General features: G+C 44.9%; 1 long non-coding RNA gene across 1 annotated transcript; it reads right to left on the bottom strand.

The window, feature by feature from the left end:
- Positions 1-2,805: 2,805 nt before the first annotated feature.
- LOC130866163 (uncharacterized) lies at positions 2,806-6,520 on the bottom strand. The gene is made up of 3 exons (XR_009056329.1): positions 6,318-6,520; positions 4,390-4,563; positions 2,806-2,989 (listed from the first exon to the last, which is right to left on the bottom strand). It is a non-coding gene; the product is annotated as an uncharacterized LOC130866163 (long non-coding RNA).
- Positions 6,521-26,786: the final 20,266 nt, after the last annotated feature.

Here is a 26,786-nt window from a genome sequence, read left to right on the forward strand (position 1 = left end):
AATTTATTGTGGATCGACCTTTTATCATTATCAACAAAAGGAAAAGTACTTCCTTTTGTGGCCAGTTTTTCTGTGTGTATGTATGTATGTATGCATGTGCATGTGTGTATGTTTGATATATGTGTATCTTTGTGTGTACACATACCTGTGAAAGCCAGAGAGCAAGGCTGAATTTCCTCCTCCACCAATTTCTACTTTTCTGGGGGGACAGGATCTCTCATCGGACTTTGAGCGCCTCAATTCACTGCACTGGCAGGTCAATGAGTTCAGGGTACCTGAAGGCATGGAAATATCCTCATGTAACAGTGTTATATAGAATGATTATGTACAATGAAAAGTTTAAAACTATATGATTGTTTTAATGAAGATCATAGTAAGAAAACTGCATCATATTCAAGACAGAAATCACATTTTTACTGCTTTGTAGATTCTATTGATATGGATACATAAAATCGTGTGTATATGGGTCATAGAGGTAGAAGTGTGATTGGGAATAATGGGGAGAGGGAGTAAAGGGAAAGTGGGGGGTGGACCTGATCAAAGTACATGATATACTTGTATTAAAATGTCCTCTGAAAACCTTCATTATAGTTAGGTGGTTGTGGCACACACTTTTAATCCTAGCGCTTGGGAGGCAGAGGCAGGTGAATCTCTGTGAATTCAAAGCCAGCTTTGACTATAGAGAGAACTCCAGGATAGCCAGGGCTACACAGAGAAACCCTGTGTTAAAAAAAAGCAAAACAAAACAAAGAATCATTATTTACAATGACTATTTGACAATAAAGGTCTAAAATATACTGTTATCTTGAATACTCAATACAGATATTTATGTCTTCCATTTAGTTTTATTCCTTTATATGTCTCCAAATTGTATCATTACCTTCTGCCTAACAAGCCTTATCTACTTACATATATTATGAATGAATTTATTTTTAACAGGGGTGTCCTCATGATAATGAAGGCATTGTTTTCGTCTGTAATATTTTCATTTTAAAAGTAGTCGACAATGTAACAATCAGGGAGTAACTATTGTCTTCCCTTCCTCTTCCAGAGTGCTGCTCTTGTTTGTTTTCCTTTTAGAAACCATTTGACCACTTATTGATACTTCCTTGTGTCTTTTACTCTCTGGCTGCTTTTAAGAGGAAACGCTGGGATCTGAACTCAAGTCTTAGTGCTTGCAAGGGAGACACACTTATCCACTGAACCCCTTTTCCAGTTGTATTTGCTCATTTTTTCAAAAGTTTCTTCTTATAAGCTAAAGAATTATAACGAACATACTTATGACAATTATTTTAAGGCCATATTGATCCTAATATCTTAATTACCTGTTGGTTTCTTCATATGGTCTGGGTTTCCTTTTCTAGGGAATTTTGGGCATTTTGTCCTGTCCCCAGGTGAGTCTGGTAACTGGATGAACTATCAGCTGTATGCAAAGTACTGGACAGTGCTGTCTTCCTCCAGAGATTCCATAACCAGGCAAAGGCAAACTAACCAAAAATCAGACCTCAGTCTTTGTGAAGACAGATGGACTCCTAGCTAAGCCATATTTCTGAACTTTATTTTTGAGGTACACTGCAGCTCAAACTAGCTCAAGCAGCAAGAAGAAAACACTGTAGCTTTTTCCCTTGGGCACTCCTCTCTCTCATCCCTGCAGCCTCATAAGTCCACTGGAAGTAGTCTTCAGGATTTTTATCTGATCATCTTTTCTCTTCAGTTTTCTAGGATCCCAAAGGATGCTTATCTGTCAGGACATGCTTTGGGGTAGAGGGGGGTCAGCCTCCTCCGTCCTTGCTCCCTTATTTCTGAGATCTTGGGTTTGGAAGCCTTCTGGCAGAAGAGTTGATCTAAAACTGGGTAGCTACTGCACAAATGCTGGGTGACCAACATCTGTAAAGGGCATGAATATTTAAGTGCTTGTCTAAGTAATCTATGTAAAATTACCCATTTACATAGTATAATGACCCCAAAGTCTAAATTTTCTTATTTTCTATCCTTTATGCGGAAGATAAACGGTAACTTGAGAGGCAAGTGGTTTGCTCAAGATCATACAGTATATACAATATGTCAAGAATTTAAAGAAAGCAAACTGAATTTAATGTGCTCTTACTTCTCTGGGGTTCATTTAGTACCCATGAGGTGTAACTTCTGCCTCATATTAAGCAAGTAAACATTTTGCATGAGTTTCTGTCACTTCCACTCAAGTAATTTCTAATCCAGCTCCTTGCACAAGCGACCCTTCCTACCAAAATCCATCAGTATTAACATTCCTCTCCCCATGGATTCGTATTGTTGCCACAGCTTCTCATTTCCTATCATCTTCACCCTCTCACTTCACTTCCATTGCTTTTAACAAGAGAACTCGTGGGGTGATGTTCCCCTGCCCATTGTGCCAGAAACCCCTGCAGGAGAAGCACCAGAGACAGGAAGGCTAAAAGTAGGCAGCCACGTGGAAGAATAAAGTCCTCCACCAAGGTTAAAATTTCTCCAGACTTGTGTTCCGAGCCCCAAAGCACAGCATGAGCCAGAGGTAATTGAGCATCTGCTGATAGGCACCAGCCACCCCCCCCAACTCATTAACCTGCCCCCCTCAGCTGTGAGAAGGACCCAAGGTTTCCATCTTAGCAGCATGAGGAGGCTTTTTCACACACATGCCGTAAAAATCCCCTCCTGGATCCCTGACCCGAAAAAGGGTTAGAATACCCAAGGGAAGAGTCTCTATAGATTCCCATAGCTTTTTATTCTTACCTTCATAAAATTTATCCAGCCATTTATTTTTTTCACTGTTACTGAGACATGATACCCGTGGTGGGGTTTGGGGCTCCATCCTGGCTCACGTCAAGGACGAGATATGGAAAGGGTATGCCTGGGAGCCTTTGAAGGTGGTGGAGGCACTTCCTCTTGTCAGGATGGAATGAAGAAGAGGATACTGGATGCTCATCTTCTCCAGTGGCTGTGCTGCTCTCTGCCACTCAGAGAGAACCTCGTCTGTCTGTAGAAAGAGAACAGAGATGACAAAGGACTTGTCAAGGATAGCAAAAGGAACTTGGGTTGCTTGTCTCAGAGGATTCTAACTTTCTCAGTTACCTAGCATGGATAACAAGGGGGAGGAGGACAGACCATTTCATTGGCTATTAGATACAACATAATTTAAATAAATAAGCTATATGAAAGCACATATTTTTATCCAAATTTCTACAGAAAATGTGATTATAAATGTTATGTAATTTGCCCGGTTACTCTGTAAATAGGAAAGCCAAGACTCTAACATGTCTGTCTTCCTTTCAAGATTCTACCCCACCTCTCAGATTCTGCCCATTGCCACGCCTATTCGGTAGTACGTATTTTATAGTGAGGGCATATATGCACTATGAGAGAAAATTATTCTTTGTAAAGGGTAAAAAAAATTATCAAGCTACTAGACATTATTTAATAAGATATTGGACAGAAGCTTCCTAGCTCCTCGAATGGATAGCTAAGGCTGTGAATCAAATTTACTGACATCCCAAACATCTAAAGCGAGTGAGAGCCACTTATTCACCCAGGGTGTCATCATAGAAAACAGGTGTACCCTAAAACAGGGAGGGACTGTGTGGTCTGCCTGCTGTACTGGGTAAGGGCAAACCCTTTCCCCAACAGCACAGAGCTAGGGCCCCCTCTGAACACAGCAGTCAAACTTTTGGTCACAAAACCAACTTCTGTTCTTAGAAATTAAAGAAAACTGCAGAAAGATTTTTGATTTAGGTGATATGTGTGAGGATATATATTTACATTATATATAACACATAATTCTATATATGTAAATTCACAGTATTAGCAACTAAAATTAGAGGAGCCAGTCAGATGACTTAGCAGGCATAGAAACTTGCCACCAAGCTTGACGACCTGAGTTCTGTTCCCAATCCCACATGATGGAAGAAGAAAACTGACAACACAAGTTGCCCTCTGACCTCCATATGCATGCTGTGACACACACATACACACACACACACACATATTTAAGAAAATAAATTAAATTTAGAACTTTAAAATATTTACTTACTAACATTTTAAAAAGAAACAGAAATAAACCCGTGTTCTGTTGACCTAAGATTTTATGGAACAAATACACATTTTCAAAAATTAAAAAAAAAAAAACAACGGAGTGGCACTTCTTTTACTAGACAACATAGCTCAGTAGCGAATAGCTGTGTTCTTGTCCCTCTCTCTACTTTCAGACTATCGCACTGTGTTCCCTGGAGGAAAGATAGAAGAGTCTCTCGGTGGCTTTTTCCAGGCTGTGGAAATTCTTCTTCGATATTTACACCAAAACTTGACAAATGTAATACCAAAAATGAAAGATTCTCTATGATGTGGAACCCGAGAGTACCATTTGCCATTATTCTTTCTTACGTGAAAATCCTTTGGACTGCTTCACGTGCAGAACGAATCTTTCACCCACTTTCTTGTGACATCCTGTGTTGATCTGTCTTTTGGAAGTATTTGTCCACTTGCACGGGTCTTCAGATCGATGTATTTCGTCATCCCAGCCCCAAACGTCATCCGTTATCACCGCCCACAGCATCACTAGAAAAGGGTTGGAGAATGTGAGGCTCGCGGATAAAAGCTTCAGATGAGGGTCTTTATAAAATTCCAGTGTCTGCTTGAAAGCTAAGTTTGATTGTTGGCAACAGAATCATCAGGGTTTCCCCTGTGCCTTCGAAGCGGCAGGTCCCTTCATACAGTGTCAAGAAAACAGATGGCATATACCCCAGTGAGTGTAGCCGTGTTTTGCGCGCCCACTGCAAGTGGGAATGGTACTCTGTGCAAGCACCGGCTCACTCAGCTTAGGGCTCCGATGGAGACTCGTTCCTTCCTTAAGACAGGCATCTTCAGTATGCCGTAAGAGTGTGGCAATATGCTGCCCGTTTCATCATACAGGGTACCGTAAAAATATCTCTGGATCTGAGAATTTAATGATGCTCACTTCTTTAACATTTTCTTAAGTGAAGCTATAATTTCCTTTCTCCATTAGGAGAAATGAAAGTGTCACAGCGTCCAAGAATGCACTCTGCCAGGGCATGGAGGTATCTACAATTCCCATACATGCTGGGCTACCATTGTGTTACTAGAATGGGCACTAGCGCCCTCTCTGGGCACTTGTGAAAATGCAGAGTCTCTAGGCGAAGCCTGTGCTGCTCTCAGAAGGAGACGTGGAATCTTGGGGTACCTCGCCATGTGGGAAGCATGCCTGGCTGAAGAAACGGAGAAAAGAGTATCTCTGGGGATTGACCCTCTTAGATGGGGGGTCTTTATAGCTTGTCCACAACTCAGTGTACCTAGAGGCAGATCTGATTCGGGGCATGTACTAAGAGTCTTTCTAGAGTATCCCATAATACTAGGGAGAGGAAGGGCTGTGAATAGTGTGTGTGTGTGTGTGTGTGTGTGTGTGTGTGTGTGTGTGTGTGTGTGTGTGAGCGCGCATGTGCGCGCGCGCATGTGTCTGTGTGTGTTCATACAAAATGACCATAGACTGGGTAGTTTGTAAGCAACAGAAATGTAGGCTGAAGACTAAGCACTGGAGGTTCAGTGTCTGGTGAGAATCGGCTTCCTGGTTCACAGACAGCCATCTCACTAATTCCATTCATGATTTATCCACCAAAGGCTCCACTCCCAACACAGTCTCATTGGGGGTTAATGGGTTCTGTTATGAATCTGAGGAAAGACACAAATGTCACCATCGCCTCATCCTGATTCTCCAGACCCCCAAAAAGGAGTCAAAAGGAAGCGAGTTCCATGCGTCCTGTATTCGCTCCTCCCACCCCCCCCACCCCCCCCACCCCACCCCCGCAGCAGTTCCCAGGTTCCGGGAAGGAGGAACACGGGCTTGGAGTTCGTTTGTCTGAGTCAGGGCAGTAGGGAAGTCGGCTGTGGACTTTGAGAAGCACAGCTTTAAAATGGACTGAACTAGAGCCTACCTGTCTGTTGTGTCAAGAAAATTACTGACTCTAGTGGGAAACTGTGATCTAGTGGGAGAGGAAGATTTAATACTGTGTGACCAGCGGCAGCAAATATAATCAATAAAACTGCTTTGATTTTATTCACCCTCAACCAAGCTGAAACTTTCTAGCCAGACAGTTTTTAAGCAAATAGACTTGATGGGAAGACACAGCAGCCAAGTTTCCTTTAAATCATCTCTCTAAAGCTCTCGGAAATAAAACTGTGTGCTCTCTCCGCTCGCCATTGGCCGGAGGAGCTCCATGGAGCCATGGAGCCAGCACCGGGTGGAAGGAAATAAGCCCATCTCTCTACCCCGGGCCTTCCTCCCACGATCATCTCACCTGGTGTCTCTGGGTGGCAGATTGCATTGCTTGCTGCTCTTGTCCTCAGGCCACAAGGTGAATGTATAACTCAGGGTCGACCAACTTTGATGCCCTGTTTCGATTTCCTTGTCTCAAATGACTGGTGTAATGGGGGACATGTCAGCATCAGTAGCCTTCCGAGGGACTCTGGCTGCTGGGAAGATCCATCTTTAGCGGCCATAAAGTCCATGGGAGGATGAAGGGCAGAGACCAAAACAACAGGGCTAGAGACAGAATGAGGGAAAAGCCAAAGAATGAGTGAGGGGGGACAGTAACTTTTGTCCTGGGTTCTCCTGGGTTTAGCTCAGACTGATCCATTCCTCAAACTTTAACATTTAGAGTCTGGATATTGAGAGTAGCCCAAAGGTCCACACACAAAACCTCGATACTGGGAGGTGTTGTGGACCTATTACAGGTAGCGTATAATCAGATTTTCTTCTAAATCATAGCAAGGGAATCCTTGGCTTGAGGCATAGCTCAGTGCTATAGCGTGTGCTTAGCGTCATAAGGCTGAGCTCAGTTCCAGCGTTTTCCTCCCCTAAACAGAAGAACAAACAAGGAGGCTAGGCCTGGTGGGAGGCTCTTAGATTATTGTTGCCGTGTCCTCAAAGGGGCTCCCCTAGATTTTCATCATATGCACCCTCATCTCAACAGGGCCCTAAAGTTTGGGGCTTGAGCTTCCAGGACTGTGAGCTAAATAAACCTCTTTGCTTCATAAGTAAACTGTCTCAGGAATCTCGTTATAGTCACAGAAAACTGACTAGTGCAGGCCCATTGCTGTTTTTTACTAACCTAGGCAGGCTTGGGGTTTTTAATCTTTTATGGTTGAAAGCAGTCTAAATGTACTGGATTCTAGGTTCAGCTATTTCAATTCCTAACATGTGAGCAGCCGACTGATTAAACATTAGCTATTCATTCTATTTATTTATTCACTTTCTCACCCAGCAAATATTTACTGAGCATATATTAAGTGGTCCTAGATACTGAATTTGGCACCAGGAAGGAACAATGAAACTATTTTACCTCTGTCTTTAAGGAACTCACACAGCCTTTGGGAGATAAAAATGATCACAAAATCAATGGAAATATTTGTTTCAAAATGCAAGGGAAGTGTAGAGAGAGCACATAAATATCAGTCTGTCTGGCGGCATTAGGCAGTGTTGGGAGCTTTGAAGCTCCCTGCCAGAGGGACAAGGGCATTTGAGGCCAAGAAAAGTATCTGCAAAGATGGCGGCTGGAGGAGGGGCGGGGGGGGGGGCAGAGCGGGAGGGGACAAGGGAGGGTGCCAGAGGGGCAGTGGTTAGAGGGGAAGGCTTGGGGGAGAGAACACAGGGGGGTGCAGATGCGAGGGGTCAGAGGGGGCGGGATCAGAGGGACGTGTTGGGGGAGGAGCCAGAGGGAGAAGGTGCTAACGGGGTACAGGAGACAGAAACGGCAGACAGGAGGGTGGACAGGGGCAGATCATGAGCCATCGACGTGTAGAGGAGTTTGGCTTCACTGCGGCAGACCCAGACGTTCACTGGGAGAGCTGGAGGGTGGGACTGAGGTGGGAAACCCGAACAAGCACAATTGCGTATAACCGGAACACACGCTAGAAGATCAAGCAGCGGAACAAGGGCTGGGGACAGGAGCTGTGGCACAGATGCACTAATGACTCTGGGTGCCAGGACAAGATGGGGATGTGAATTATTTCATGGGTTTATAAAGAGAACGGTTTTTAAATTTCTGAGATGTGTCACTTTTTGCGAGCCACGATTCCTTTAAGAATTTCATAACTGTGTTCACAGGAAAGCTAACGTTTGTTGGATGCTTGTCATATTCCGGTCGCTCCTTCTAGAAGCTCTTCATGCTTTTAATCACACCAAAGCTGTAATTTGTACTATTATCCCTACTTCGTGGATAAGTAGCTCAGAGATGTTAAGTAACTTATCCAAGTCACACAGTAAGCAGCTGGCTCAGAACTGAAACCGAGGTTGTCTAACTAAAGCTCCGTGGACTGACTCTACCTCCCTTCCTCTTAGCCAGGGAAGGCGAGGTCCCCCCTCTCTTTCCAACCAGAACCAATTCACTAAGGCTCAAAACCTCACACAAGCTGAGAGACGTGAATGCCTGTTGCATGGTAAACTCAGTGTGGGTTCAGGATTCGCACCATAGACTGTGGTTCCCTTCAATCCATATCACCTCGGTGTGCAAGGGGCCAGCCTTAGGTTCCAATCCAGTGCTATGATGGACATCCCTAATTGATCATTGGAAAGTGCTTTTCCTTTTTGTGTGTTGTGTGTATGCGTGCATGTATGCATGTGAGTGTCATTTATGAACCTGAATGTGTAGGAGAAAGGCTAACATCCAGTGTCATCCTTCAGGAGCTGTCTCTGAGACAGGGTCTTACCCTGGTACCCAGGGCTTTTTAAGTATTCTATTGTGGCTGCCCAGTGAGCTCCGGGATCTGCCTGTCTCACCAGAGCACCATAGCCAGATGCTACACTCAGGTGCTAGGGATCAAACTCAGTGGTCACGTGAGTTAGTCAATTAAGAAAATAACACCTTGTCCTATGAGGACTTTGTGGACTGGGTCATCTCTCTAGTCCAAATAGTTACTTCTTAATAGGTTCTTCATGAAATGTTAATGGTTCAGATGTTGGCACACTATGCGTCTGCCCATGCTTTACAGAGAAAAATGCAGGTTTCTTAGCTCTTTTTCTACTTTCCCTTGGTTGAGACCAGTACACTGGCCCCATGGAACACACTCCCTGCCCTTAGCCATCTCCCTTCAGAGTTGCCTCCAAATCACATGACCACTTATATCTGTGGGTCCCAAAGGCCCCCAGTGATTGACATGCATACCCCAAAGCCCTTCTACATGCCAACAGCGCTTCTGGGCATGTCACACACATTATCTCAGCTGGCACCATAATTAAAAGACGTTGAATAAGTAATTAGCGTTTTCAGGTCTTTATATAAATGACATTAATGTTATACGCTGGTTTGTCTCGATGAGAGCTGAGGCTCTTTGATGCCAACATTTCCAAGGTCTCACCACAAGAAAGTGGCAGAGCCAAACTTCCTTAGGCACGGCTCTGTGACTCTCTCCTTCCAACAGAAAAACTTTCACAGATGCCAGACTCTGCCAGCTGGCAGGGGAGTTCACGGGAGACTGCCCATCCAAAAGCTGAGACCTCTGGCCCTGACCCAGGAGTCAACAGGAAGCAGCATTTACCAGCTGCCCTGGAAGATGCTGAATGTTGTCTGGGTGGCCCTTTCATCTATACTCGGGGGTCTCTTGTACCTTCTCGTTGCTGTGAGCATTACCCACGAGACTGAGCTTATAGACTTCTGGGAGTAAAGCCATTGAGATAAAATGAAGCTGCCTTCTGCCACACCCAAAGCACTACAGAGATGTCCTGTGGACCATGGCAAGCCTATAGTGGCACGATTCACGCCAAGCCTGAGGTAACCCTTATACACCACGAGTGACTATATAAACTAGTCCAGCCACCATGGAAATCACTATGGGGCTTTCTCCAAAAGCTAAAAGTAGTTCTACCTCATGACCAAGCTCTGCCTATCCTGGGTATATCCCTGAAGACTTCAAGTCAATACATTACAGAGATGTGAACTTCATTGCAGCTCTGTTCTCAACAGCTAACGAGCCTAAGTGTCCAAAGCAGAGGAATAAATAAAGAAAATGTGGCATAGAGGCACAATGGAAGATTTCCAGTCATAAGGAATGACCAAGTTATGTTGTTTGTAGGAAAAGGTGGTACACAGAGAGATAGCAGGCACGCTGGAGACGATGGAGCATGTCCACAGAGAAATAGCAGGCATGCTGGAGACAATGGAGCATGTCCATAGAGATAGCAGACATGCTGGAGACGATGGAGCATGTCCACAGAGAGATAGCAGGCATGCTGGATAAGATAGAGCATGTCCACAGAGAGATAATAGGCACCCTGGAGACGATGGTCATGTCCACAGAGATAGCAGCCATGCTGGAGACGATGGAGCATGTCCACAGAGAGATAGCAGGCATGCTGGAGATGATGGAGCATGTCCGTAGATAGCAGGCACACTGGAGAAATATTATTGGAGAAATATCCTGTGAAGTCTGGCTATGAATTTAAAGCAAAAAACCAGCAGGAAGTTGGGTCATTTTATTCTTGTCTCCAGTCACATTCAGCTGCAGGTTGGGCCAGCACAGGCAGCCTTGCATTTAATCAGGGCTTCATCATGCCAAGAGAGGAAGACAAAGCTGGAGAGGATGGAGAGCAGAGAGGATTCACGAGGCCATAATTACCCTGGGCTGCAGAGATGAACACAGCAGGGTGGAAAAACTGCAGGTCCCAGTGGGGACAAAGAGTTATTTTCAGAGAAAGACCCCAGGAATAAAGATTAGAGGTGGGGTGATGGTGTAGGGCACAGCCACAGGAGAATGACAGGAAAGGAAAATGTCACTGGAGAGAGGAGTCCAAAGCGTTGAATCACAAGCATGTCGGCAGGGGAACAGACCATTTTCAAAACTGACATATCCAATGTATCTTCAATTCAGAGATTGTTGATATTGACATTGCAAAGGGGAAGGTAGGAGGAACACATAAACATGCTAAAAGGAGGCTATTCATGAATTTGTGTATTATGAGAGAAGTCGCTTATTCAAAAAAGCAAGAGGTGAGTCTTCCATGTCTCTCTGTGCAGTGCCTGTGCTTGCCAGAGGAACACTCACGGGTGGAAATCCTTAAGCCCTCTTCCCTACGGGTCAGTTGACTGACCCACTGTGTTTCTTCCGGGATGCTGTCTCTGCTGTGAGACAGCGCTGTGCCGCGTGAGCAAGCTCGCTGAAGGTCACTGAGATCGTCTCTCTGCTAATGTGTACACAGGCCCTGACATTTCTTGGGTCTGGTGGTAGATTGCTTGATGCACCGCGTATTAGAGGAGCTTTGTAGGGGGCAGAAACAATGCAGGACTTCAAGCCAGAATCTCTACGTGGTGGCTATGTGATGGAGATCATGGAGAGAGGACAGTTTTCCTCATCAGCCGTTCATTTACTTTTACATAAAACAGGAATGATTTTGCAAATCATGAGTTGTGCAAATCTAATAATAAAACAACAGCAAATGTTTAATCCAAGTCTTGATCATGGCGAAGGCATTGCCCCCTTCCCTGCTGGGCACTGTTGATGTGTTGTGCAAACACTAACTCCTTTCCATTTCATCCACGCAGCAGATTTGTGTGGTAGAGGTTGTAATAGCTCCCAGGTCTTAGATGAAGAAACTGGCCCAGCGGGGTTGAGCATGTTGTCCCAAATCAGATTGCTGATAGTAGATTTGAGCTCCCTAGTCTAGTTCTGGGGCCTTTAGTTTTGATCACTGTAGGCTACGTTTCTATTTATATGATAAAACACCATGACCAAAAGCAACTTAGGAAAGAAAGAGATTTTTTTTTTTTTTGGTCTGGTTTCAGAGAGGTAGAGTTTGCCAGGGCACAGCGGTAGGAGCAGGTAGCAAGGGGCTCAGCGATCACGTCTCAACCACACACAGGAAGCAGAGGAGTGAGAACAGGGAAGCTGGGTGAGTCTGTAAACACTCAACGCCCACCTTCAGTGATGTACTTCCTCCTAGGTCCATAGGACATTCCAAACAGTGTCACCCACTGGGAGCCAAGTCTTCAAACGCATGAGCCTGTGAGGATCATTTCTCATCAAAACACCACAATCGTAACCATTAGACTGCCTGTGCGTGCACAGGGGGAGACCGTTGGTGCAGAATTCTCAAAGATGTTTTATGTAAAATAGGAATCTAAGCAAGTCTTCAATCTATTTTCTTCCTTCATCCAGCCTATTGTCTTTCTTGTGCTACCTGGAATATATTGTTGAATCATGTTGTCCTGTACTTTCATGACATCAGCTCCTTGGATTCTTATCTTTGCTCAGATATCAGCCCTTCAAGGAGGGCTTGCCATGTCTAAAGCCCACACGGGCGTGCATGTGCACACTCACACACAGAATTCACTTTCCACCATGTTATTGTCTGAACAAGACTCATTACTCTAAGTCTGTATGTATTATGTCTGCTTCCCTCTCTAGACTACCAGCTGCAGGAGGGCATGCATGTGAGATTTCCTCTTCATGGTGATAAACCAGTTCTGAGCATGAGAAAATTCTCAACAAGTCTTTGCAGAATGGATACTGGAAAAGCTAGCTGTGACTGCTTCTGGGTCTAGCACCACTCAGCGTTAGCTACGCATCTTTCGTGGCTTCATTTAATCTCCACAAGTAGCTGAAGAGAGATGTCTGTGTGTGACAGACTTAAGAGGCATTCCGTAGTTTTAATGAGAATGGGCACCAGAGGCTCATATATTTGAATGCTTGGTCTCCAGTTGGTGGAACTATTTGGGTAAGATTAGGAGGTGTGTCGCTGGGGTGACCTTTAAGGTTTCCAAAGCCCATGCCATTCCCAGTTAGCTCTCTCTGCCTTGCTTGCTCTGCCTCCTGCTGGTGGATCAGATGTGAGCTCTCAGGAACTTCTCCAGCTCCACACCTTCGTGCCTGCAGCCCCACTCCCCACCATGATGGTCGTGGACTCCAGCCCTCGGGAACTGTGAGCCATAAATTGAATGCCTCCTTTTATAAGTTGCCTTGGCCGTGGGGTTTTGTCACAGCATAAAAAGGTGACTAAGATGGGTCAGAGCAGGTAAGTGCCATTCTTGAGATCACACAGCAGATAATTGGAGAAGTCAGGCTTCAAATCGCACAACTGGCAAAGCCTGAAGCCTTGACCGTCGTGTACTTGCGGTAACAAGAGACTTCTGTCTTTCCTTGCCAGAACTTTCCCTCTCATCCAACCCAGCTGCTTTCGCTGGCACCCGGACAGGCTGCCTCCAAAGTTCACTAGGGAATATTCTGGAAAAAACGCAATTCTCTCTTTGGAAAAGAGCCCTAGATGGGCTGGAAGCAGGAGGCCCTGAGAGACTCGTGCTGGTTCATCCTTGTCAGCTGGAGTCACCACATGGCCGTGATTGATGCGGAGAAGAAGCCACCAGGTGTGAGGGAGGCTGAGCCAAAGTCTTAACAGGCCCTTCATCCTTCACAGCCTGCCCCTGCTGGTCCCTCATTTTCAGCGGGGACCAGAATATTTGGGCTCCCCAGAAGAAGCCAAATGGTTTTCCTATCTCTTGCCTCAACGTACTGCTCCCCTGCCTGGCATACATACCCTTCCTGCACCCTTGTCTTCATGGCTCCTGCTCATCCTTCAAGACACAGCTCAAGGCCCCTCTTCCATGAAGATCTCTCTGATTTTTCCTAGCAGAATATTCTGCTCTTTTCTGCCCCTGCCCTTGGTGTTATATTTCAAGGCATGAAGAAGATGCAAAGCCAGGCAAATTAGATTCACCTGACCCTCATTCATGCAAGTAACTTGAACATACCAAGCCATATTTTTTTCCCTCTAAAATGGGGACAACAGTTCTGATACCGGTTACAAATGAGATAGCTTGCGTAAAATGCCAGGCCTTGTGAAGTTTCAGAGAGAAGTTTAAAGACTCTATCAGAGCCATTTGCTATTTTGAATTAAGATTCTGTTGTTCTGGTCAGCTGGGGCTGACAAATCAGCCGTGATTAACAAGAGACCGGCAGTGCTGAAGGGAAACCTTTGTTTTACTGGGGACTCTGACCTTTGCAACCTCGGTATTTTCATCTGTGAAGTGGGTTATACTCTCCACTCCATACAGTGTCTGCAGACCTTAGTTTTTGTATGATCTATGAGACACACAGAGGCTTGTGTTGAAATAAACACGCCTTTCATGATTCAAGGGAACGGCTTTGATTTTGGCGTATGTCCTGGGTGTGACCACTGCAGGTCCATGTGCAGCAAACATTCCATTCCTAATTCCTAATAACTCAATTATTAATTTCTGTTGTGTGTTAGATAGTCCCTTGGGTGATATGGAAAATAAAAAGATAACACAGGACGATTCTACACTCAAGTGTCACACAATTTGATGAGGAATAATAAAAGAAAAATGGTTAGCCAACGATCAGCAGAATTTTAAAAGTGTGAAAGGAGGGTGTGGTTCAACAAATATCACATCCCTTTTCAATGTGCAAGACAATTACGAAACACACATCTTGGTTCTGTTCAGTATAAGGACCCTAGCCTGACTCGTTAACCAAAGAGATGGGTTCCAGGTAGCCATCTCACCACACCCAAACACGGTCGGGACAGGGATGGCTATGTAACTTTGACTGAGTCAATCAGCATGTCATTGGAATTGGGACTAGAAGATTCTAGCTAATTATGTGTTGGATTCTTGTAAAAAGATTTTCTATTTCTGAATGATTGCTGACCGCTAGAGCAAAGCCTTGTCCTCACCCCATCCTCTTGAATGCTGGCCTTAGCGTGAGGCACGAGCTCAGTCTCATCAGCCTGGACACTTTCCTCTTCCTCTCTTTTTGATCTGAAAGCTGGAAAATTTCTGCATTAGGTGCTAAAATCTGATACAGTTTTGTAGGGGGTAAAACGATAGATTAATAATTTTGTTTTGCTTTGCATTAATTATTTCTTACCTACTGCTAGGGTCCATCAGGGCACCAAGAACTCAAGGCAAGATGCTACCTGCTGCTTGGGCCTCCTTCTCTGTATTTATTCTCTGAAATCACAGTGGGGATATATCCTCATCTCTGGGAGTTTTAAGCGCTGTACCTGCTCAGCACAGTCTGCATTATTGATAAAGAGCCAGAGAATCTGAAAGGTCAGCACAGAGAACCTGCTTTTCAAGTCTTGTTCAAGCACAGCCTTACACCTCTCGCAGGGTTGTGAAAGCTTAGAATCTGTGTGGAGTTCTGTGTGCGTGCGTGCATGCACTTGTGTGCACGTGTGTGGAGGCTAGGGGTTAGTCTTCAGTGTCATGTTCTTTAGGAGCCATCACGTTTTGTTCAGTAGACAGCCTCATCGGCATGGAGCTCACTAAGTAAGGGAGGGGTGACTGGAAAAGTGAATGAGCCCCAGGGATAGGCCTGTCTCCGGTGCTGATATTTCAAATATGAACCATCTCTCCTTAATGAGAGAATCCACGGACATCTCTTTATTAAGGGGAGAAATGGACATAACACACTCACCAACACAGAATGAGGTGCCGCTGCCTCTTAGCCCACCAGGGAAGGATGGGGAAAGCTCTGGACCAGATCACCGAGCCCGAGCGTCAGAAAGCTTTCCGTGTTCAAGAGAACCCCGACCCCGACTTAGTTCTTATCCTTCAAGTACCCCGAACAGACCACGCCCATAGTGCTAGTCACCCCAGTGCCATTGGTTAAACAGACCAAGTTCCCACAACTCCTAGCTTTAAAAAGCAAACAAACATACCCATGGGGATGCTTGCTGGGGATCTCAGGCAAGTCCTCAGACTGAGACAGCAAGCACTTGAGTGGGACATCTCCCCGGCTGAAACTTGGGTTTCGACGAGACTCCTCTTCAGCTTGCTCTGGGTTTTACTTTGGTCCCTTGGAATTCTCCCCGGAAAAGAATTCAGCAGACTTAGCAGTCAGCTCACTCTGGATGAAATGAAGACAGATGGGCTGCAGTGTCCCACATTTACCAGTCTGGAAACGAAATTGCAAGCGGTAGTCACGTGCCCAGAGATGGCCTTGAACCCAGTGACTCCAGGGCCATGGAGGAGGGAGGAGCCTGAAACTGAGAAACATCAAAGGGAGGATTCACTTGCTTGGGGAGCAGGAGTGAGCCGCTTAGGGATGCAGCATCTCTCTCCAGACTGCATCCCCCTGAAGCTGGTGCCTTCTTCAAAAATTCCCACTGAAAGATCTCACTTTAATATCGCTTACAGTGGCAACACCAAGTTGGAAGGCTGTGGCCAAATCACCCCAGAGTGGGGGACAAGCAAAGGTGAGTTCCATGGCTGGAGCCCTGGAAGGCAGAACAACCCAGGCATGGCTCCATCAGACTAACCACAGCTACCAAAGTTGTTAAAAAAGTCCTGAAGGATCAGCCAGCCCCTGAATTTGCACCTCTAGCTCGTAAAACAGAGTGGATGTGTGATTAAAGGGGTTAAGTACCATCTTTGGTAACAGAGGTGATCTCTATTGTCAACGAAAATCCCAGTGTTCTGAACCAAAGTCATTCCCCATCCATATCCCTGTTAAATATTTTTCTGGACTAGAGGGATCTTTATTGCTTCTTATTTTGTGTCTGAGATTAATCAGATGTTGTATTTCTCATACCTGGCTCTAGGGAACAATGGTAATTTTCCTCTTTATAAAGCGTCCTCTTGCCCACCTCATCCCACCCCCGGGCAGCTATTTTAAATTTTAACTGTCTTCTGTATAGAATGGCGCTCCTCGGACTGGTATGGATGGCTTTTTATGAAAGGCGACTTCAGTTACTCTAGAGACAGTGGAGAAACGCCGGAGCCCACGAGGTTACATTCATCGCAGGGGTCTGGCTCTCAGTGTTTTATAGACATGACCACAAACCCTGCATTTAATCACCTGGCCTGTCTATGTCTGTGCATTAGATAGTAAAGCTTTCTAATCACCAATAAATCACTCGTGCCGGGCCAGGTAGAAATGAACCTCATATAGATTATTCATTTATGAGTTTCCAGGGAGAGGAACTTCATAACGAAACGGCTTAGAAAGATGACTAGGAGGAGTAGGACTTCAGATATCCAGAGTCAGCCTTCTCCAGAGAGCCGAGAGTGGTTTGAAGACTGTCTTACCTGGGCTCAGCACATACCAGCTCAAGAACAGATATATACAAGTTCATGTCCCATCTCTGCTGCTTGCTCAGTCTATGACTCTCCAAGTTACTTAGTCTTCTTGTCAATTAAAAAAAAAAGCATGATAACAGATTCATGCAATGGAATTGTCGCACGCCTAGATGGGATGGTGACATTAATATTAACAGCCTAGTCTTTCACAGGGAGACAGCAAGCACTCGAGGTCTTTCCATCCAAAGGGATTCATTACAGAAAATGAGCACTAGAGTTGATGACTGTGGTGAGAAACCAGAGGGCCCAGAAGGCAGCTGGGAGATTAGAGAAAGCGGGAAGCTGCTAAGGATGGAGGGACAGTAGGGGGTTGTCTTGCAGGAGATAAAAATCACATCCAGATCTGAGCTAGACACACTGAGGAATGCCCCCAGGATGCACAGAAAGGGAATAAAGATATCCTGGCCTGTCTCCAAATTCTGTTTTTTCATCTTGCACCAGTGCCTTCAATGGCTGAACGTTCCTGGGAGTTAGAGGGAAAGGGATCCCAGAGGATGTAGCTCCCCACATTACAGAACAGACAAAGGGAAAGTCAAAAGCAGATCTGAGTGCGTACAGGAAGTCAACCTGGAAATCCTGACATTTATGGAGCCTTGCTATGAGCAGGCTCTGGGGCTTAGTGCTTTATACGAATTAACTCACTTGACTCTCTATGGAATACACAATGAATGTTAGCTCTGTTGTTGAAGTAATTAGCATAAAACTTAAAGAAAATAATAGCATACGGGGGCATCCTTCACACTGAGATAACCTGAACTGGGGAAACTGAGCCTAATTTATCTTTAGGTGCCCGGCACAGTGCGTGGTATCCTGCCTGTGGTGGTAATTCCGTTCACATTTGTTAAGCTAAATAAAATCAGCAGCAATGAAATCAATGGGGTGAGGCTAAGTGGAGCGTTCTCCCAGCTTGCTGGTGACTGCCAAGGCTCCCTCATAAACCATCCCTGCCTGGCTATCTCTGAGAGAGAGAGGTTGGGACTTTCAGAATCCTGTGCCGTCATCTCCACGCCCCCGAGAGCTCCAAAGCTGTGCTGGGAAGACCATATGATCTGAACACAGAGGGATAAAGACGTCTAAGGAGCCTTAGGTGCCTAGAGTCAAGCTCAGGCATCAGACTGTGCACACATGTAGCCCAGGTATAGCCATAGCCTGAGAACGGTCGCATGAACAACTCAGAGTCCAACTGTCAGCGGAGCCAGAAGCCAACTGGACTGAAAAAGCAGGTGTGAATATGGCCCTTCTAAGATGCCACGTTTGGATGTAATTTGTCCTTCAGCAATAACTAATGTAGAAGTGTGTGTGTGTTCTATAAAACATAAGCAAAAAATTAAAAACAAAAATCCAATAAAATATTAATAGTGAGTTATTTAATAACTCGTTTGTAGCCTGATAGTGAGCCTAATAACTTTTCTATAGATTTTTTTTCCTTCTCCTTGTGTATAAAGTTTTGGAATAATCAGGTATTTCCTTGAAAATTGAAAAAAAAACATTGTATGTTGGCAAGCACTGAACAGTGGCTTTGGGAACATCTAGACTTCTTCAAGAAGCTCCAGGCTTGCTATCATGGCTCCCTGATGATTCAAACAAGTACACAAAAGTGATTGTAGCTAGTGTGTCTTAGTGTGAAGACTCCTTTTGCCCCCCACAAGGTGCTGAGCCCCTGGGCATACATGCATGAGAACATTCTCGTCCATCTTTCCATGAACCAAATCTCTTCATGTCAAATAATTTATCCCACCCAAAGCCAAGCCGTCTTCAGGACCCACTGGCAAGAAGACTATCTTTCTAACAAACTTAACAATGTCTCCCTGGAGCTGCCAGTCACAGGTCTTCACAGAGTACCTGCTATGGGTCAGGCATTGTTCTAGGCCCTGGATACAATAAAGAAGAAGAAACAAATCCTTATTTCCCAGGAATGGAGAGAGCAATGGGCAAAATGTACAATTTAAAAATCAAAACTTACATGATTGTTGCAAATCAAGGAATTGCCTAACAGGCCATGCAATAGAATTCTTTAATAAAACAGTGCTGAGAGACGGGTGGATCTGGTCATGGGGGGGGGGGGTACCCTCATATGGATTCCTGCCTCTCCCAGGGGAATGGGTTAGCTACAGTGGAGGCTCTGCCTTATCTCCCTTGATGCTCCGTTCCCTCTCACCCTCTACGAGGAGTTGGAGCATCACAAGGCCTTCATCTTATGAAGCTGCCTGATGTTAACTCCCCCGACTTCAGAATCACAATGCCCAAATAAAGCTCCTTTCTTTATAAAGTATGCAGTATCAAATGCTACATCATTAAAGCAACAGAAAACAGAGTAAAATACTAATTAAAGACATAGAACCATGTGGAGAGAATAAAACAAGGACACGGTGTTGAGGGGTTTCTAAAGAATGGTCATAAAAGACCATCTTGGGGAGGTGACTTTCTCTTTCTACTTCTTCACTGGGTTGCGATGCAGCAAAGGGGACCTTGCCAGGATGCTAGCGCCGTGGTGTTCCAGGAACCAAACAAACCTCTTTATAAATTACTCGGCCTCGGGCATTTTCTTATAATAAAACAAAGCACGCTAATAGATATGGTTATTGCAAAGTTGAAATGACTTGAAGCATGAAGGAAAAGATCCAGAGCATTTAAAGGAGTCATTGCCCAAGGCTATCAGTAGAATCCCTCTATAAAGCAGTTCACAAAATCATGGCATTTGTGGGCGGAGGGGGTTCAGAAAAATTACATTGTAGGTACTAGAGAGATATAGGCTCATCACCGGCTCAGCAAGCAGCCCCTTGGAACACACCTGTATCTTTTCTCTTATACCTCAGGCTGTGGGAGTTGTGTCCCCACTGTGCACTGTTCAACATGCCTAGCAGTATATAGCAGATCCTTGTTTAGAGCATCAGAACCTAGCTGGCTTGGGAAAAGTCATGGGGGAACTTAGGGTTCACTGGATGAATCTTAGGGTCTTTGGATTTGACTCTGAACTCGTAATGAGTCTGCAATTATGAAAAATGTGTAATTCATTTCCGTGAGAAATAATTTTGATTGTTTTTCAGTTTCCTGGTTGCCTTTAATTTTTACAAAATTGTTTGCTGGCGGAGATTTCCCCAGGAATTTGATGAGGAGTGTTGTGGCTTTCCAATTCTTCTGTGAGCCAGCAATGATCATATCTCTGACCTGGGGGTGGCCCAAGATACAATAAAGCCTGGATCCCAGGAATCTATGTGAAGTCAGTGGTGCTAGACAGTCCAAAGGAAGAGTAGAATGAGGAGGAAATTTAAAAATAATAACAATAATAGGCCCATACAACACTTGCTATATTAAGACATTGAGATTTGGAGGTCACGTGTTACTTCAGTATAAGGTAGCTCTCATACCTAGTGCACCTGATACACAGCGATCCCGAAAGTCTATCACAACGCTTCTAATCAGTGTCCTCGAGTGCGTTGCACGTCAGGTAAACTTCAAGCAAAATTTAGGGAAAACAATGTTAAAGAATGAGTCTCTCTATTGTTTGCCTGTGCAGAAGGCTAAGTAAGTTTTAAAAATACAGTGTTTATTTTAGAAGTCAGCAATGACAAAAAAAAAAAAAAAAAAAAACCCTGGCCTGCAATAATTAGAAAAGGTTTGGTTTTATATTAAACCCAGATTTACTGAGACCTTAGTTTTTGTTCTATCTAAAGTAAAAAGAAATTTAATTCGTGACATGTCTTGTCATATAACCTAGACCTTGAGTTCTTGGGAAGAATATTGAATTGAATATTTAAGCAATTATAGCAACCAGAGTCTCCCAGAGTGTTACCTGCTTTCATTACATTTCAATCTTGAAGACAGATATCTTGTATTTTGGCTTTTCATTAAAAGGGGAAAAACAGAAAAGAAAAAAAAGAGCACGGTGAATGTCTTTTAGATAAACGAACACATCGTCCTTTCTTGCTAAAGGTATTTTCTCTTCTCTTTGAGCCCTTGTCTGCTGTCCAAGTCACTAGGGGCCAAAGAGGTCTGTGTGGTAGGACGAGGAAGACTGCGGAGGGATACGGCGTGACAGGGATCACCAGGTGCTACCAGGAGGAACAGGAAGACTGGATGAGAGTGGTCAGAGCCAGTGCCTCAAATCAGGGACACCAGGAGCTGGGCCCAGCTTCCCCTTAATGCCACTTAAGGAGAAGGACATTCTCCTTAATACAGATGGAATTTCGAGGTTTGAATTGATTAAACTGAGACTCTTCTGGGAGGGTGGGGACTCTGGGGTGAGAGGAGAAACACGTCCCAGGTGTGGGAGCACAGGTGTGGAATCCTGATACTCAGAGACGGAGGCAGGAAGATTGCGAATTCCAGGCCAGTTTGAGCTACATAGCAGGATAATGTCCCCCACTCCTACCCCCTCCCACCAAAGAAAGAAAGAAAGAAAGGAAGAAAGAGAGAGAGAGAGAGAGAGAGAGAGAGAGAGAGAGAGAGAGAGAGAGAGAGAAAGGGGCTATAATTCAGTGGAGCACTTGCCTGCATTTCACAGGGCTCTGGTTCAGGCCCCAGCACAGGAGGAAGAAAAAATAGAAGATATTTTGAGAATTCTTTCCTTGGGGAGACATAAGCAATGTCCACTCACTCTTTAGACGATCCCAAGGACGAACCAAATTACGATTCGCGCACAGATCAACCTGGGGAGCTGATTGGTTTACTGGGATTGCTTACAGAATGTGGGTGATCCCAAAGCAGCTGTCCTGGAATGACCCTCCGTGGCGTGAACCACGTTTTCCCCATGGGTCCATAAATGGGTTTAATTAACCTTCTCCAGCCAGCCAATATACATTCTCTACACCTCAACCCCCCTTGACCCAGAGGCAAGAAGGACAGAATCGTGTACAAATGGCTAAGAGGAGGAACTGGACTCTCCGGAGTGGGGAGGGGGCGGCGGAGAGCCCAGCGACACTCCTCACCACCTCCTCCGGTCAGGGAATGCCAAACCCAATCACAAGGGACTCTTGCAAGTAGACTGGTCTGAGGTCTGAGGAAGATGGTGGCCATTTCCTCAGAAGAACAGCTTCTACAACAGGAGGGTAGGCATAAAACCACTTTTAATAAATGTAAATATTAATTTATAGGCATATTCAGTGAAAGTGCATGACTGTTTTACACACATTTCAACGAGAGGAAAAACCATGAACACTGTGGCTCCTTTCTTGTGAGACCCTGGAAGAGCTCTCTTGACTTTGGCGTTTCTAGGTTTCAAGTGGGCAGCAGGCTCACACTGAGGGCTCTACACTGTCCCAACTGCTGAGTTTCTTGTCCAGTGGGTCTGGGGAGGAGCTTAGAACTTGCTTTTCTAGAAGGTTCTCTAGTGAGTCTGACGCTGCGGATCCAGGGATCACTCTTTGAAAATCCGGTGTTCCGCTCGCCCCAGCTGACACTAAACACTGGAGGTGGACTCGTGCCTGACACAGCTGCAGCGATTCCCAACGTCATCGTGGCCACCGTCTTACCATCGTACCCCTGCAGACATTTGCACCAGCAGTCCCTATAGGTCAGGCGTATCACAGAGCATTTCCTACAGCTGGCCCCATTGACCCGCACGCATGTCCTTTTCCCGTTTCTGCAGGTGATGGGGCCGAAACTTCAGTAAGTTCAGGAACTTGTTAAAAGGAACAGAGGTGGAGCAGCATGGCCTCACTAGGCTGGCTGTATCAAGAGAACGGTTTCTAAGCCCCTGCTAACATTGCTCTTTTAAAGGGAGAGGGTAGTTTGGGGATTACAAAGACCCAGAACGGATTTATTAAAAAGCTACTTTTTTTTTTTTTTAATTTTGGTGTCGGTGGTGTTTGAACCATCATAAACTCTGGGACATTTCTAGCCAGAGTTCCACAGCTCTGCCACTACCACCACTGCACTCTGAGACTTCTTCCCTTCTCAGAGCCCAGAGCTTTGTTTTCAGTTCCTATCACAGAGGTTAGCGCTTCAGCTTTCTGGTCATTTCTTTAATACGCACCTCCCCCACTCCACAGCTGAGGGAAGGGGCCAGAGAGGGGTGCTTGCTCAAGCATCTAATTAAATTGAATTTTGCTAAACAAAACTTCATCTCCTCCAGAGAGAAATCATATCACTGTTTGTGAGCAGAAGCAGCTGTCAGCAATTATGTTTTAAATAGTAGGGTTTATTCTATTTGATATGCACAGTTTATAAAAATGCCTGCAAGGAAAAGCAAGTCCAGTGACGAACTCGAACAGGAACAAGTCCATTTTGAGCAGTCTTTATTCCACCCCGAGTGTTTTCATGATCTTCCTTCATTCTGGCTCTGCGCTTGGCCCATTTGCTGTTCCCACCGCACACGTGGAAGGTGGCCTCAACAGTCTTCTCAAACTCCAGACCCAAAACTTTTAAAAGAACAGATAAGGCCATGAGTCCCAATGGTCAGCTGTCAAGAACGCGCCTCCCAAAGTTTCTACACAGCAGCCTGCACGCTGGGTGTCACTCTAGACAAAATCACCTTTTCACATTGATTTTGAAGTATGTGTGTGAGCTCGTGTGCACACGTGCAGGCTTGTGTATGCACGTGTGCACGAGGTATCTTCAGAGGCAAAACTCATCAGATCTTCCTGGACTGGAGTTACAGGCAGTTGTGAGTCATTAGATGTAGACACTGGAAACCGAACTCTGATCCTCTGTGAAAGCAGTTCATGCTCTAACCCCGGGGCCAATTCACCAGCCTCCCAATGTCCTCTTCTCAAGTCCATCCGGGCTGGAGTACATGTGCTCGTGCTCTCTCCAAACTCTCGGCTTGTTTCCCAAGACCACAAGAGGAAAAACCCAGACAGAAACCCCAAACCCCCTCATGTTCTCCTTCCCTTCCTGTTCCCTCTTTCTCCTCTTTTTCCTGCCCCTTTGGGAACACAGGCAAAATCCACCTAGGTCCAGCTCTGTAGGTGTGGAGAAGCACTTTTCCCAAAATCAGCTATCCCCCAAGGCCAAGCAGCTGGTGCAGGTTGGGGCAAAAAAGCAGACATAAAGAATGAGGGCAGTTAGGAACAGGAGGGAGGAACTTGGATCCACAGAGATCTAGCCCCCTGCCCAGCCAGAGATAGGTCTACTATACTCATAGGTTAGCCCTGGGTTTCCAAGCAGAGCCGTCTGCAACCATCTAAGGATGGAAGAGCTCACGCTTGGTTCTAACTCATTCACATCCCCTCCTTTATGATCTTTTATGTATGTTCTCTTTCCTATTTTCCTGACTATAGAAGAAATGCATGCTCACTGCAAAAGGAAAAGCACTGGAAACGAATAAATATGAAAACACAGCTCCTACCCTCCAAAACAACCACTGTGTGCCATTCTCCATTTCCCCATACTTTTCAGTATCTCAGAAATACCCAAATATTTGTCTACATCTTCCAGACAGTTTCCAAAGGTTTGTGTAATTCTCTGAACAGAACTACTTCATATACTGTCTGTACTACTTTCTTTTCTACTTCATAATAACTTTTTAGTCCTTTTTCCAGGTCAATCATATGTCCCTACATCACTGTTCCTAGTAACTATTATAATTTATTGACTAGATCCCTCTTGATGAACTCAGGGCCTTCCCCACAACTCTTCCTGGACAAACTAACAGGTAGTAATCTTTCCATAGCTGTTACTGGTTTTCACCTTTCCTCTCAGTTTGGGGCTTGAGTCTCTTCATCTCCACAGATGCTGCTGTGGATGGGACTATGCATACAATCGAAATTTCTGCAGCCTGCGCATCCCTGTCGGCCTAACTGATGGCCGGGCTAACACCGCACACTAAAGAAGGGAATTTGCCTTTGACTCTTTGTGGATTTCACACATGTAATCCAATCCCACTCATCTCCCCAACCCCTCACTTCTGCACTCTGCTCTTGCAACCTCCCCCAGTTCTTGGCTCTTAATGGCCGTCCTCTTTCCAGCCCTCATGACTTACAAAGTTCCAGCATGTTCCTCCTGTCACTCCAGTGTTTCCCTTTTCTTCAGCTAAGGCTCCTTCAAGAATTCTTCCTCTCTGTTTCTGTTCCCTTTAATGTTTTGGGGTGCAGGGGAGATAGTTCAGAGAGTAAAATGATTGCTAAGCAAGCATGAGAAAATATCTGTAACCCCAATGCTAGGGGCACAGAGATAGGCACATTCTGGGGCCCTGCTAGCCAGAGAGTCTCCAGTCAAAGCAGCAATCCCCAGGTTCAGTGAGAGACCTTGTCAGATAAGAATCATAGAGAGAGACACTTGACATTAATCTCTGGCCTTCACATACAAGTATACGTGGACAAGCACACACATGGGCAGCACACACGTGCACACACACGTGCACATACACACATCCTTTTACTTTTCTGCCATTGGCCATGCCAGAGGAGCAGCGAGTCACAATTGAAGTTCTAGGTGTCAGCCCAGCAGAAGGGAACCCTCTAGGCACGGCCACGGGACTGCAGATACCAGAATATCTTTTGCTTCTGCTGTGCCTGTACGTTTGATGCAGCTCTTTCTCTGGTCTCTAGCATGGTGTGACTGCATGTGGGGCCTCGCCGCTGCCTGCAATATAGTTTCCAAGAAATAATATTTGTCTCTTGGAAACATCCCATTCTACTGGGCATTTTTACCTGTGGATTGTCAGGAAGATGACCCCACACACACACACACACAAGCTGTGCTGTCTAGTTTGGTAATAATAATACCTTATACAGAGTTTCAATGAATAAAAGGATGTGTTTCATAGCCAGGGTCTGAGTTTCACCTAAGGAGCAGCATGGGTTGTAGCTCAAGTAAATGACTAACTGTTGAGTCTCAGTAGCCCAGCTGGTTTAAATTTTTTTTAACCTTAATACTGGGAGAAGTGTTCACAGGTCTCGGAGTACATCACAGCTGAAACAAAGTTTTGAAAATAACAAAGTTAGGCTAAGATGTTTTTGTTAAATAACTTGGAGGTGAAAACCCAAAAAGGCAATTTAAAGTTTTAGAAGGACACATAACTGAATGTAGAACTCTTCAAGGTCAGGGAACAGGAACAAAGCAACCCAATTATTACTGGCTGATGGACTCTCCTTGCTAGGTTTGGTTGATGACCAAAAGTGATGATTAATTCCTTATACCCATTTCTGCTCTCAATCTCCTGATATAAAAAAACTATTAATAAATGAATATGTACCCTAAAGATTTAAAATATAGCTGACTTATTCTTTTTCATATATAAAAGTTTAGGTTTGTGGTTTCTTTATGATTCCTTATAAGATTACCTTTCAAGATAAGTAATAAAGTAATTGGCTCTTTCTTTGTAACTGCAAAATGCAGCCCACCAGCCAAAGACCTGACAAGAACACCTTGCTTGCTGCATGGTTAATCTATAACAATTTGCTTGGGTATGAATGCATGTGGGTTCTTTTTTGGGATAATTTGTTTTTCACCTGTAATACATAAAATGTTTAATCATGTAAGGAAGATGAAAAACATGTTTTTACCTATAATCATTGACTTGAAAATGGAATGCAACCGTTTGACCCTTGCACTGCCTGGAAGATTCTGTTGGGGTATGGAAGCTGTAAAACAACATGAGAGAAGAGAGAGAGAGACAGAGACAGAGAGACAGACAGAGAGACAGACAGACAGAGGCAGAGACGGAGAGAATAAAGAAGAGAAAGAATAAAGACAGAAACCATCAAGAGAGCTTGAGAGTGCCTTTTCCCCTAA

This window comes from Chionomys nivalis, chromosome 25, assembly GCF_950005125.1.
Source record: "Chionomys nivalis chromosome 25, mChiNiv1.1, whole genome shotgun sequence".
Lineage (NCBI taxonomy): Eukaryota > Metazoa > Chordata > Mammalia > Rodentia > Cricetidae > Chionomys > Chionomys nivalis.